A 14,240-nucleotide genomic window follows, 5' to 3' on the forward strand; every position below is an offset into this window, starting at 1 on the left:
CCATGAGTGGTGTGGGGAATAAAATCTTATATAATTGCAGAAAAGAAAGTTCACTAAGCTGGAAATTCAAAAAGAAAAGAAAAATAAATTTTCTTGAGATGGTAAGACTTGAATGGAAACGAAGAGGTGAAATATTTCATCATATTAACCAAAATTAAAGGACATTGTTCAGAAGTGACACAGACCATCTGAAGATCAGATTAACCCTTTCAGATAACTGCTTCATTTAGAATAGTCTGGATGCCTTCTATAGTTGACTCCTGAATATTGTAGAAATGGTATCAAAAAGAGAAAAAGTGTATTTTTCCATGGTAATAATTAAAAAAAACTTACACCAATGCATATATTTAATTAATTATTAGTATCATAATTTTATAACAAGATCATTTTAGCTATTGAAAAAGACTGAGTAAACATATTTATCATGGATTCAGACTCAGGTGGGAAAGAGAAATGGTCTTTATAGGTGATATTAATTTTAAGTCCTCTGTATAATTATCTTCATTAAAGTATAACCCCTTTTACAAAACAACTCACATGACCTCCTGTGAACATACAATAAATGCTCATTCAGTGACCCAGTGAATAAATTATCAACATAAAATAATCCAGGCTTTCCAGCTTGTTTTGTGACGTAGCACACCAGTGGACTCTTCATGTTTTAATCAGCAGAGCTTTCTGATGTAATCTGTTTGTATTAAATTAGATAAATCATGTAAAATATACAATAAGAAAAAGATGATCCTTAATACAAGAATAGTTTTAAAAAAACCTTAAATCTGCTTTATTTCACTTTGCATTTTAATTCTTATCTGAAGCTAAATCTTGACCTATTTAGAATGTCCAAAATTATCATCTACTTAATGTGAATTGTCTACCATTTTAAGTTGCCTCCATCTCTCCCAAATCCAGTAGTTACATGCGTTTCTAACAACTTTAACAGAGATCTGTTGTTTTCTGGTGGGCAATTCTTTAGAATTATAAGAAAAGCTATTTTTAGTAAAAAATAGCAGTTGAATAACCATTCATCTTGTCCATACACCTCACTGTTACAAGTTGTCATTTTTGTTTTGTTTTTTTGGTCATACTCAGGCTAAAAATGAATAGCCTTTTCCTCTCTTGGAATATGCATTTAAATTCAACTTAAAATGAAAGTTCAGATTTATATTTAAATAAAATTATGATTCATACAGATTCCTTGTAATTCTAAATATGGGCATTATAAGGCAATGGCAAGAGGTACTTAAAAATAAAGCAATAGCTTGTGTAAGAAGAAATGGCTTATTCAGGACCCCACCAACAATTACTTGACCTTACCCTGATTATATTCTTTCATCTACTTTAAGATGGGATGTTGGGTCTGAAAGAGGATGTTCAGGGTTTTCCGTGTAAGTGTTGACACATGTATTCAGATTCCTATTTTTAACTCTCTAAGCCATTTTGTAGTTCTGAAATAACATAGCTCTGAGCAATTTTTGCTTGTTTGCATTCAATGTTTCTCCTACTGGGTGTCAGGAACTCTAGCCATGGGGTCACTGAGGGTCTCTGAAGACATTCAAAGAGACTGTTGATAAGGAATTAAGAATACGGAATTAGTACAGCCATTTCCTTGCAAGGAACCAGATGTCAAAATTATCTAAATTTACCACTCTATTGGTGTCACCATTCTAACCTCCTCTCACCCATAAGCCACTTATTCTTCCCCAAACTTTTCCAACAATGATCACCATGCTGATATGTATGTATATTTATGGCATCTTCGATTGAAACACACTTCTGGTATTGAAAAGCAAAGCTTTCCGTATTCCATATTCAGCTCTCTCTCTCTCTTTCTCTTATGTCTCTGTCTCTCTGTCTCTAACTCTCTGTCTCTATCTCTCTCTATATATACTATATTATATATGTATATATATTTCTTGAAATACAACTTTAAAAACTCCCAGGCTTCACAACTCAATTACTTTATTTGGGTTTCAAAGTAACGGAGCCCTTACCAATTATGTTCCAATCAAATTTTATTTCCCTTTGAACACTATAATTCTTAGGATAAAATGTATATATCTTGATACAGAATTGGTTTTGGTAATCAGTTTCCTAGCATTTGTGTTTCCCAAGAATGTGACAATAAATCTTTTTAAAAAATTATCATTTTAATTACCTAGAATAAATACACTTCCATTTAAAAGAAAATAGACAAGAATATTTTAAAATTCAAATCAAATTAAATTAACATCAAGGAAAACATGGGACTTACAGTCTCACTAAAGAAACAGAGGACAGATATTGTAACAGTCATGGAACAGAATAAAAATCATTTTTTAAAGTTGTAACTAGTAAAATAAGCAAAACAATCACTAATTGCCAATGTAGCTGAAAAAGCAAGATTATAAAATCAAGGTGGGAGAAGTATTCTATAAATACACAGAAATATAAGTTCACTAATATGCGAATAGACACTTGAACAACATAAACCACTTAACAAAGTGACTACAAAGTATATTTAGAATTTATATTTAGATCAAGAGAAATCTATTAAACACTTACAAGAAAAGGAATAGCACTGGTAATTAGTTCCACAATGACTAGGGAAGGATCAAGAGAAATTGTTAACACTTTCCTTTCAATATAAAGTGAAAGTGAAAGTGAAGTCACTCAGTCGTGTCCGACTCTTAGCGACCCCACGGACTGCAGCCCACCAGGCTCCTCCATCCATGGGATTTTCCAGGCAAGAATACTGGAGTGGGGTGCCATTGCCTTCAATATAAAGGTACCTTTTAATACCTAATTACTTCTATTTGGCTAAATAACACAATATGTAATGATAAATAAATTGTGTCATAAAAACCCAAACTATCATCTTAGAGTCAACACTCTAGAATAACATATTCTATGCATGCGCGCTCAGTCACTCACTCACTCATGTCTAATTCTTTGCAGCCCCATGGACTGTAGCCCACCAGGCTCCTCTGCCCATGGAAATTTTCCTGACAATACTTGAGTGGGTAGCCACTTCCTCCTCCCGGGGGTTGAACCCACATCCCTTGTGTCTTCTGCATCGGTAGGCAGATTCTTTACCATGGTGCCACCAAGGAAGCCCATGCCAGCATGCTAAGTTGCTTCAGTCGTGTCCAACTCTTTGCAACCCCATGGACTGTAGCCCACCTGGCTCCTCTGTCCATGCAATTCTCCAGGCAAGAATACTGGAGTGGGTTGCCATGCCCTCTTCCAGGGGATCTTCCTGACCCAGGGATCGAACCAATGTCTCTTATGCCTCCTGTATTGGCAGGAGAGTTCTTTACCACTAGTGCCACCCGGGAAGACCGAGGGAAGCCTATAGATAACCTGTAATGAGTGGACACCCCAGATTAAATACATACAAGCTGTACATCCATAAAAAATGAAAGAAAAAAAAAAAACTATTTAAGAGCATGATTGTTAAGTTTATAACGATTGATATTTTCTTGGTCAATAATACTGGCATATAATTGTGAACCTTACATCTGAAGACACAAACAAGAAAAATACTGAAATAAGATTTATGATGAAAATAGTTGACTGTATAATTGGAGTAAAAGGAAAGAGACATAATGGGAGATCTTTCGCCATAGTAGATGAAGGCACTTCAAATGGTCCCTAGGAAACCACAACAGTAGGTAACACTGTCTCAAATGAGAACTCTCAAGGGTGGAAGGACAATGTGTCTTTATATTTGGAGAGAATTGTCATATTATCTTTCAAGAGATTGGGGAATGGAATTTCCTTGAAAATTTGCTTTTAAAATATTTAGGAGGTTTTGTGTCAAATTTCTATTGCTCAGAAGAGAACATGTGAAAAAAAGTCTGGAGAATTATAGGAGAAAAAGACTTTGCAGAAAAAATTGCCCACTCTCTCTCAAGACAAGGGTAAAGAATCTTAGATTAGTCAGTTTATAATTTAGGGCTAATTGTATTCGAGTTTCACACATCTATAAGAGCCCTTCTGCACTTCAGCTTTCCTCTTTTTCATATTCATTTCTCCATTCTCACAACTGTACTAATAACCTCATGGAAATTTACAGATTCTCTCCATGAAAATATGGTCTCCCCTCCCGTGAGCTTTTCTAAAACTTTTTGGTCTTGTTGTTTGTTGTTCTCCCCAAAAATGCTTAATAAAATGTACACTCAGTTTTTGAAATGCCTTAAATAAAATTCTACCAGACAGTACTAAAAAGCAACTACTTGTAAAAAAAGCTAATTCTCTAAAAATTATCCTGTAAGTTATATTTAATATGTGCAGCAAACCAACCTAGTAAATAGATGAATAGATACGTTGTAGTCAAATATGTAAACATTAATATATATTTATTGACTTAAAATGTATAAAACCCTATCCACCGTATTTGCCTTTTAAAAGTGTGTTTTATTAGCTGAAAATTCTATGGGCCTTACTAACTTTATGCAAAATTCTTGGTCATAAAATGAAGTACTATATACTATTAGCTACTCAATAGTAATGCTGGGTTACTATTATTATCTTCAAATATTATTTTTAACTAGTAGCACAAGAAATTGTTATTGGCCAATTCATGGCACACTATTATCAGTTTCGATGAATATTGTCTGATTGTTTAAAATTTACTTATTATTTTTTATCTGAAATCTTTAATCACATCCTTAGTCTCACTGCCACCTACATCTTAGTGTATTTAATAAATTTGCTCACAACACAACGTTTATATATTTATTTAGTTATATGCTTTTTTTGTTAATAGATTCATATTCTGTGTATTGAAGTTTCCAATGTACTTAAAATATTTTGCTACACATCTCAATACATTTTTCTGATATGCCCATCTTTTATAAATGAGATCATTTTCAATTTATCTACAGCAATATAATTATATTCCTTCTAACAATGCATATCATTTCATTTCATGCTTATAATACCTTTCATTAATACCCTCCTCTTGTGCAACTTTGATTGCCATTTGGTCTTCTTGGTCAACAAAATAGGGCAATATCCTTTATAAATTCTGTGGACCTCTGAAGATTTTCCTTTCGGTATTTACTAAGAAGGACGACTGCTGGGTCATAGGGTCTACATAATCTCATTCAGTCCTGCAAGTTTGCTCTCAGAAGGGTGTCCTGTACACTCTCACCAGTAATGCAAAGCTTTCTCATTTCTTCATATTTGAAAACTATTTTTTACCTGGACCACTTTAAAGTCTTTATTGAAAGTGTTACATTTCTGTTTTATGATTTGCTTTTGGTTCTTCAGTCACGAAGCGTATGGAATCTTAGCTCCCCAACCAGGGATCAAACCATTGCACGTTGCGTTGGAAGGCAAAGTCTGAACCACTAGACCACCAGGGAAGTCTAACCATTTCTTCATATATTGATAGCGTTCATTGTTATCCTTCTTTCTAGTTGTTATCAGTATTATGGGCTTAAAACGATATGTCATGATTTTAACTTGCATAGCCCATATTATCAGCGCAGTTGACATTCTTTTAATGTATTGTTAGCCGCTAAGTTTTCTTTCTGAACTGACTAGTTTCACATATTAATCTAGTTGCATTATGGGCTTTGCTGGTGACTCAGATGGTAAAGAATCTGCTTACAATGTGGGATAGCTGGGTTTGATCCCCGGATAGGGAAGATCCCCTGGAGAAGGGAATGGCTACTCACTCAAGTATTCTTGCCTGGGAAATCCCATGGACAGAGGAACCTGGAAGGCTACAGTCCGTGGGGTCACAAAGAGTCAGACACAATTGAGTGACTAACACTTTCACTTTCAGATGAATACAGTTTGTATTTAAAAGTTAAGACATTGTCCTCCATACACAAGTTTCAAAACTGATAGTTTCATCAAATAGCATATTAATCTTTTGCTTTTAAAATTACATATACACTATTTTGAAATTGCTTTTTCTATGATATGAGATGATGATGTCCAACTTTTTTCACTAAAGGGTGAGCCAGTTTTCTCAGATCATTTAGTTAAGAATATCACCACGTACACTTTGATCGCCCAAGCCACTTTTTCAAGGCAAATTACAACATGGATGTTTTGGGACTCACTACTATATTTTATTCAACTCTGCTCTTTTATCAGTTCTTCAGTATTTCAATTGCCTCAGCTGTTTTAAGCATTTTATTTTGAACACATTTTAGAATACAGGAAAATTTGCTAAAATAAAAAGAAGTGTTTCCTTATCTCTCTCTTTCAACTTCTCCTAAAGCAAACACCTCACAGAATCATTGTACAATGATCAAAAATGAGAAATTAACATGAGCACGATATCGCTATCTGGACTAAAAACCTTCCTCAAGCTTGTCCTACATTCCCACCAATGTTCTTTTTAATTCGTCTTATGTTTTTGAAGATTATGTTCTCCTTTGGCATTCTCTCTCAAAATTGCTTTATCTCTTCATGCATATGTATCCTTTCATGTTAAATTTAGAGTTAGTTGGTTATAATTCTGTCCCAGTTGAATTGAATGGAATTATAATAATATCAGACAAACGGGGAAATTTGACATTCTTATGATAACGACTTGTCTCATAGTGTTTTCCTTCTTATAATCTATTACCTTTTTCTACCCTGGATCTTATTGTTTTCTCCATAAATGTTCTATTAATTTGTTGTTGAGATTAATCCCATTTGTTTCTTTCTTGCTCTAAGAAATCTTATTTTACATTCTTTTTATGTTCTTACTTCTATCAAAATTTTATCTGCACAGATTTTTAAAATTTAACTTGTTTATATAGTATTTTCACAAATACAAACAAGATCACTTCCCTTTTCAGGTCAGAACCAATGACTGTGGCCAAATCTTTGATTTTAGTGCTTATATTTCTTAATAAGATATTTACATTCCTATTTTTCATTCCATAAGTTTAGGCACAAATTATTTTCTAAGGTAATGACTTAGCTCTTTTTATTCCAGTTCCATCCGACTCTAAAAATATGAATATGTGCATAATCTGATCACTGTTTGTACAATTATGCTTGCTTTTTAGAAGACCATGCAGTTCTATGTTCAGATGCTAAGGCATGCCCCATGCTTTGTGATCCCACGGACTGTAGCCCACCAGGCTCCTCTGCCCATGGGATTTCCCAGGCAAGGACATAGGAGGGGGTTTCCATTTCCTTCTCCAGGGGATCTTCCTGACCCAGGGATTGAACCTGTGTCTCCTGCCTTGATTGGCAGGTGAATTCTTTACCACTGAGCCACCTGGGAAGCCCATATATTAATAGAAGACCAGGGTTACTTACATTTTCTGCATTTTTCTGGTATCATGGAGTACTTTTTCATAATTCAGGCCAATGCTCCTCTTCGTGAGATAACCATCTGCATTAAGTAATAGATCTTTTTTGCTAGAAGGAGTGTCTCCTGCAGTAGTTTGACTGATTCTGATCTAAATCTATTGCTCTGCACACCTGACGATACAGCTGTCTTAGCGTCTCCTTCTATCGCCTTTTTGGCACTGCGCCACCCGCATCTTGACTTTGTTATCTTCTTTCTTGAAATGCTCTTCTGTTTGAATGAAGCACATCTTTCAGTAGATAGACAAGAAAGGGGGATTGTGAGGTAAATATTTAAAATGTTTGTTCTCAGTTCAGTTCAGTTGCTCAGTCATGTCCAAGTCTTTGCAATCCCATGGACTGCAGCACACCAGGCCTCCCTGTCCATCACCAACTCCCAGAGCTTGCAAAAACTCATGTCCATTGAGTTGGTGATGCCATCCAACCATGTCATCTGCTATCGTCCCCTTCTCCTCTTGCCCTCAGTCTTTCCCAGCATCACTGTCTTTTCCAGTGAGTTAGTTATTCACATGAAGTGGCCAAAGTATTGGAGTTTCAGCTTTAGCATCAGACCTTCCAATGAACATTCAGGACTGATCTCCTTTAAGATGGACTGGTTGGATCTCCTTGCAGTCCAAGGGACTCTCAAGAGTCTTCTCCAACACCACAGTTCAAAAGTGTCACTTCATCAGCTCTCAGTTTTCTTTCTAGTCCAACTCTCCCACCCATACATAACTACTGGAAAATAAAAATGTTTGTAGGTCTGAAAATATCTTTCATCTACCAACACAATAGATTGATTGCTCAGCTGGATATAGAATATCGTGGCTGGGAATTATTTTCCTTCAGAGTTTTTTAATGGATGGCTTCATTGTCTTCTACCTTTCAGAGTTGCTGTTGAAAATCTGAAGCCATTTTGATGCCCAAGTCTTTTACATAAACTTTTTTTTTGCCCCTGAAAATTCTATCTGTAGAAATAGTTGAGCAGGAACCTGGATAATACGAAGGGATAAACTAGTTCTTAAGACAGTGTGAGAGGTGGCTATATTCATTTCCTGTGACTGCTGAAACTTATTACCACAAACTTGGTAGACTAAAGACAATATAGCTTTATTTTCTTACATCTATGGAAAACAAAAGGCTGAAATGAATCTTACAGGGCTCAAATGAAGGTTTTTTCCTACCTGGAGGCTCCAGGAGAAAATTCACACCTGTCTCTTTCAGTTTTTAGCACCTACCAGCATTCACTTTCGCTTTTTACTTTCATGGATTGGAGAAGGAAATGGCAACCCACTCCAGTATTCTTGCCTGGAGAATCTCAGAGACAGAGGAGCCCAGTGGGCTGCCATCTATGGGGTCACACAGAGTCAGACACGACTGAAGCGACTTAGCAGCAGCAGCAACAGCAGCAGCATTCTTTGGTTTGTAGCCACATCAACCTACTCTCTGCTTCTAGAGCACCCTGCCTTCTCTTCTCTAGTCAAGTCTCTCTCAGCCACTCTCTTTAAAGGACACTTGAGACTGCCCCAAATTACACTGGGACTACATTGATGATCCAAGATGATCTCTGTTTAAAAATTCTTTAAAAAAAAAAAAAACCTCCAAAGCCCTTCATACCATATGTCATGTTCATAGTTTAGAGGGAATCAGATGTTAAAATATTCAGGAGACAATTATTTGACCTTCCACAGTGGTCAATCAGAAAGGAGAGATAGTCAAAGACTTTTCCTTTTTCTTTTTTGTTTTTTTTGATGTATTAAACTTGGCTAAAATATAACATGCCATGGGAAAGTAGAACAAGAGGCTTAGTGAAAGGTGAGTGTTGACTTTGTGCATGGTGTGAGAATCCAATTAGATATTCACATATAAATAGTTTCCTTAAAGTCAACAAGAAGAGAGCTCTCTTTTTGGAAAATACAGGTCCTGACTAGTTTAGGTCCCCAAGTATTGCTCTTAACAGCCATTATTATTAGAGATATAGGTCTTTTCTGGTGGTCCAGTGGTTCAGACTTCACTTTCTGATGTGGGAGGTTGGGGGTGGGGAGGGGTGGGGTGGGGTGAGGGATGGGTACCATGCCAGGTCAGGGAGCTTAGATCCCCCATGCCTTATGGCCATAAAACCAAAACATAAGATGGATACACTATTATAACAAATCCAATAAAGACTTTAAAATCATGATTCACCTCAATCAAATAAAAAAAAAAAAAAGAAATGTAAGATTGAAGATTTTTAGGGAACAAACAATATCCCTGATTACAATAACAATGAAAGCTAATATTTATTGTTTATTTGCTCTGTGGAAAACTGTTCAGTGAGATTTTACATCATTCCTTCATTCAGTTTTTACCACAGTCTCATTATCCTCTTCATATTCCAGATGATGTATTATATAACTGGACCATATTTTAATCTGAAGTTAGAGCTGAGATTCAGACTCAATTTATTGTGAAGACAGTTGGAAAGACCACCAAACATACTTGGAGAAAAAAAAAAAAAAAATGGGGAAAAATCCTTTCCTTTGTAGCTGCTTGCTGTAGGGCATGTCACAGTAGTGAATAAAAGGGCCAGTTCTAGCAAGTTTGCTTCAAGAATACAACGTAATTAATACAAAATAAATTTTTTAAAAGGGTAGAACATAATTAAAATATACTAATTATCAATTTCACAGTACTCTAGTTTTTCCTAAGTATGTTTAATTGACCAAGGTCAATTATTACCGCTCAGAGTGATTTAATCTTCAAATATTGTGAATTTTTGCCTGGCCTAGGTCATAGTTTCCTAATTAGTGGATTCCGCATTTAAATTCCAGAGACTAGAGTAACTTCTCTGCTTTAAAATCCTGAAAAGTTCTGCCAAAATGCATTTTGGCTGTGAAATTCTGTTTTGTTTTATTTCCCCTGGTGCAGGTAAGGAAAATACAAAAGCAATCCTCTTTAGCTTATGATTCTACACTTCCCAATAGAAAAGACATTAGGTTTTAATTATTGTTCTCCAACTACTCAAAGCAAGTTAATTAATTTGTGGAATTTAAAATGTTATAAATTCTGGAACAGTACAAAGGCCTATTGCTTTGGTAAAGCTGAGACCGTTGATAGGGTGTCTGTTTCCTAAGTTTCATTTTCTCTTTTGCAATAAATTGATCCTCATTTAGTGGTCAGGGGAGTCTTTGCAGGGCTGTTCAAATAAATTCATCTGCTTTTGGTTTGGGACCTTTTTACTCTTTGCATTTCTTTCTTTTTTTTTTTTATTTTTTTAATTTTAAAATCTTTAATTCTTACATGTGTTCCCAAACATTTTCTCCAGTATGTAGTTCTGTACCCAAATGGCTGGACTGAATCACTGAATGTTGATGCAGCCCTTCATGCATATGTACCAATGGGATTCGCTGTCTCTTTGCACACGCATCTGAAAATCAGAGCAGATTTCCCCTCCCCTATTCGGTCTTCCTGGACTTGGGTCTTTATTTTCCTGTTGTCTTCACTCTACCCATTCTTCTCGATAGACTCTATCTTTGTCCCTGGCTTCAGCTGTCACTTATATACTGACATGCGTTCTTAATCCATGCCTCCTTTCTGAGATTCAAGGTAATAGGCACAAGTTCCTCTTGGGCATCATTGCTAGGTGGTCTCTTAGAATCTTAAGTTCAACAGGTACACAACCCAACAAACCGTTCTTTAGATCCTCACTCCAAATTTTTATTTTTTTTTCACCAGTAAATGGCATCTCCATGTACACACATATCTGAACTTATGATCTGCCTAGCTGTCTTCTTTCTCTGGGATTCTCAATTTGGACTGCTCTTTAAAATCACCTAGGGAATTTTATATAATACTAAAGCTGAACCCCACAGCAAAGATTCTGATTTAATATTTCCGGGTGAAGCTAGGGCATTCACGTTTCTTAAAAGCTGACCAGGTGATTAATTACAGTCAGGGTTAGGAGCTACAGCTCCATCTCATACAAACTCCGTCAGTTTATCAAATCTGTAAGTCGCTGGTTCACAACCTTAGCTGGACCCTGCAATTGTCTGGGGAACCTGGAAAATACGCTGTTATCTGAGTCTTGCCAGTTTTCCACCCAGGGCTAAGAACTAACCCTGTTGACAATACCTCAGTATATGATCCTTGACAATGCCATTTTAACCCAGATTTGCTTTTCTGGTTCAAACAGAGAAATTCTCCTACAGTGTCTGCAAGTTTTCCCCCCTTCAATATTATCTCTTCTCCGCTACCAAAGAGATCTTCCTAAAACACAAATTTGACTGTAGTCCTCCTTGTCCTAAAATTCTCTTTCAGAGAACCATATGACTTCTGTAGCATCCTGAAAATGTATTTCTGATAAATCAATTTTACCAGCAAAGAAACCGATGTCACAGATTTTTTAATAACTTTCCCACAGTTACAAAAGCAAAGAGCAGTGGTGCTGGCATTTGGGCATAAGTATAAATGACTCTAAACATCATATCTTTTCTAGAGTTCACTGTTGTTATGTAGTTGCTAAGTCGTGTATGACTCTTTGCAATCCCATGGACGGTAGACAATCAGGCTCCTCTGTCCATGGGATTTCCCAGGCAAGAATACTGGGGTGGGTTGCCATTTCTTTCTCCAGGGGATCTTCCTGACCCAGGGATCAAACTCAAGTCTCTTGTGTTAGCAGGGGGATTCTTTACCAATGAGCCACCAGGTTGATATTGGTAATTAGATGAAATATTCCTGTAAAAACAATTTGAGTCTCTTATTGCAAGGGAAATTTCAATAAAGTGAGTGGCTGCTAATGATAAGAAAGAACAACAATGACAAAACAACACGTACAAAAGACTTCACTGCATATTTCTGCATTGTTTAGATAAGTAGTAAAATTTTAGGCATTAACTATTACAAAGTGACCTATACCACCTGGAGTATTTTTATTCAACAACATTCATAGTAGTCACTCTAAGTGTTTCAGCTAGACCAGTTTTGCAAACAGTTCTTAGTGCTTTAACTGAAACTGTTCAACAAGGTCTAGTCAATAAGATTAAGGGTTTCACACTCTAAGTGCACAAAAAAGCAAACAAAGAAGTCAAACATCTGTGACTCCAGATGATGAGAATTTAGAAGCCTTCTTCTTTCTGGATTGCATAACGTTTAGAATCTCAGATGACTGCAATATTACTCTAAAGATGGTTATCTTTAGGCAGAAGTCAAGCTAGTGTGATGGTTCTGAATGCAGAGCTTGAAAACACTCTCTGAGGAAACAAAAGATTATAAGAAGCTCCATTGTAGTTCATATCATCTCTATCTTTTCATCTATCTTCTGTCTCTTTCAAATATAATACTGTGCATTACATGTTTAAAGTATCACCATGAAATGCCACAGGATTTAAAGCTTGTATCCATTTAAAAGTAACAACGCAACAACAAAGAGAGAGTGCTGTAATTTTGAATAACTCAAGATGCGGCCACAGCAACACCATAATATGCTTTCCCTGTGGTCCGTTGCGCTGTGAACACTCATGGAGTCCATGTGCTAAACTTCTGAGATTCGCAGCCACCCCCCAGCCACTCCTCTTGAGACAATTAAGTGGACTACTTGTCCTAACTTGACCTCTGGCCACTATTGATTTATCCAGTAGTGTTCACTTGATACAAGCTAGGTCAGTGAAGAGTCTCTTAGTTTTCTTTCTTTCTTTTTCTTTTTTTTTTTCCTTAGGTGGATTTAAGAAGGTTCATTCCTTTCTGTATGTGGCTGAAGCCTTACACTATGCATTTTAGGAGTTATCATTTGCTAGATGTTGGCCCTAAGAGGAGAAAGCCAGTCTACTGTGAGAAAGGAGAATAGGGCTAAAGTGAGAGATTCAGAGAAAGTTCTGGAAGTTTTCTGGTCTCTGTTTTTGTTTTGCTTAACCTACAACCAAATGTCTTTGCTTCCTAGATTTTGGCTGGTCAGCACTCTTTGAGGTTCATAAGGTGATAGTCCCTATTTATCTTTGTTAGTCTAACATGTATCTGAAACATGTATTTGTTCAATCACCCTGTTTAGATGATTGCCTGAAACGTTATAGATGCCTCATTGTACAGCCTGCATCTCTATGGAACGGAGTAGATATAAAAGTAAGAAGCCAAGGATTTCCTGGATAAGTCACTGATTTATGGTGCTATTCAAAGCACTTAAAAACCAGTCAAATCAGTTGTCAGCTATAACCCACGGACAGCACCAGTTTAGACTAACTGAACATGCCTCCTGCACTAGTTATCTCTGCAAAGCAAAGTCAAAGACAGCAAGAGAACCTGTGTCTTCCTAGGAGAAAAAAGAGCATGACGTCACCAGGCATGATTTAAAATTTATGAAGAGTGATAAATTGCGCAGGATTTGGAAGCAGACAAATCCTTCACGTCAGTCTTTGAACAGATTTATCAGGCAACCATCTAAACAGGGTGATTGAACAAATACATGTTTCAGATACACGTTAGACTAACAAAGATAAATAGGGACTATCACCTTATGAACCTCAAAGAGTGCTGACCAACCAAAATCTAGGAAGCAAAGACATTTGGTTGTAGGTTAAGCAAAACAAAAACAGAGACCAGAAAACTAAAGAGACAGAAACTAAAATCAAATTAGGTATAAAATTAAGAAATGGCTGGTGATCTGCAAGAAAATTTTAAAATATCTTAATCACTTCCATAATTTTTATTTTACTTATTTTCTTCCTTTTCTGTAATTTCCTTATCAAAATTATGAATTGGAAAAACGATGCCTCTCCAAATTCAAATAAAATGACATGGAAAATTGTAAAGCACGTAAAAATATCTTCGTGAAAAATATCGCTCAACCCACCACTTACTAGTGTGTCAGAATGTAGCAGGGCAATCTGAGGACAGAAAGATGAAAGTTATGAATACTTCTTCTCTAAAGTAATTCATGATTGCGCAGGATTTGGAAGCAGACAGATCCTTCATGTCAGTCTTTG

This window comes from Capricornis sumatraensis, chromosome 12 (assembly GCF_032405125.1).
Source record: "Capricornis sumatraensis isolate serow.1 chromosome 12, serow.2, whole genome shotgun sequence".
Classification (NCBI taxonomy): Eukaryota; Metazoa; Chordata; class Mammalia; order Artiodactyla; family Bovidae; genus Capricornis; species Capricornis sumatraensis.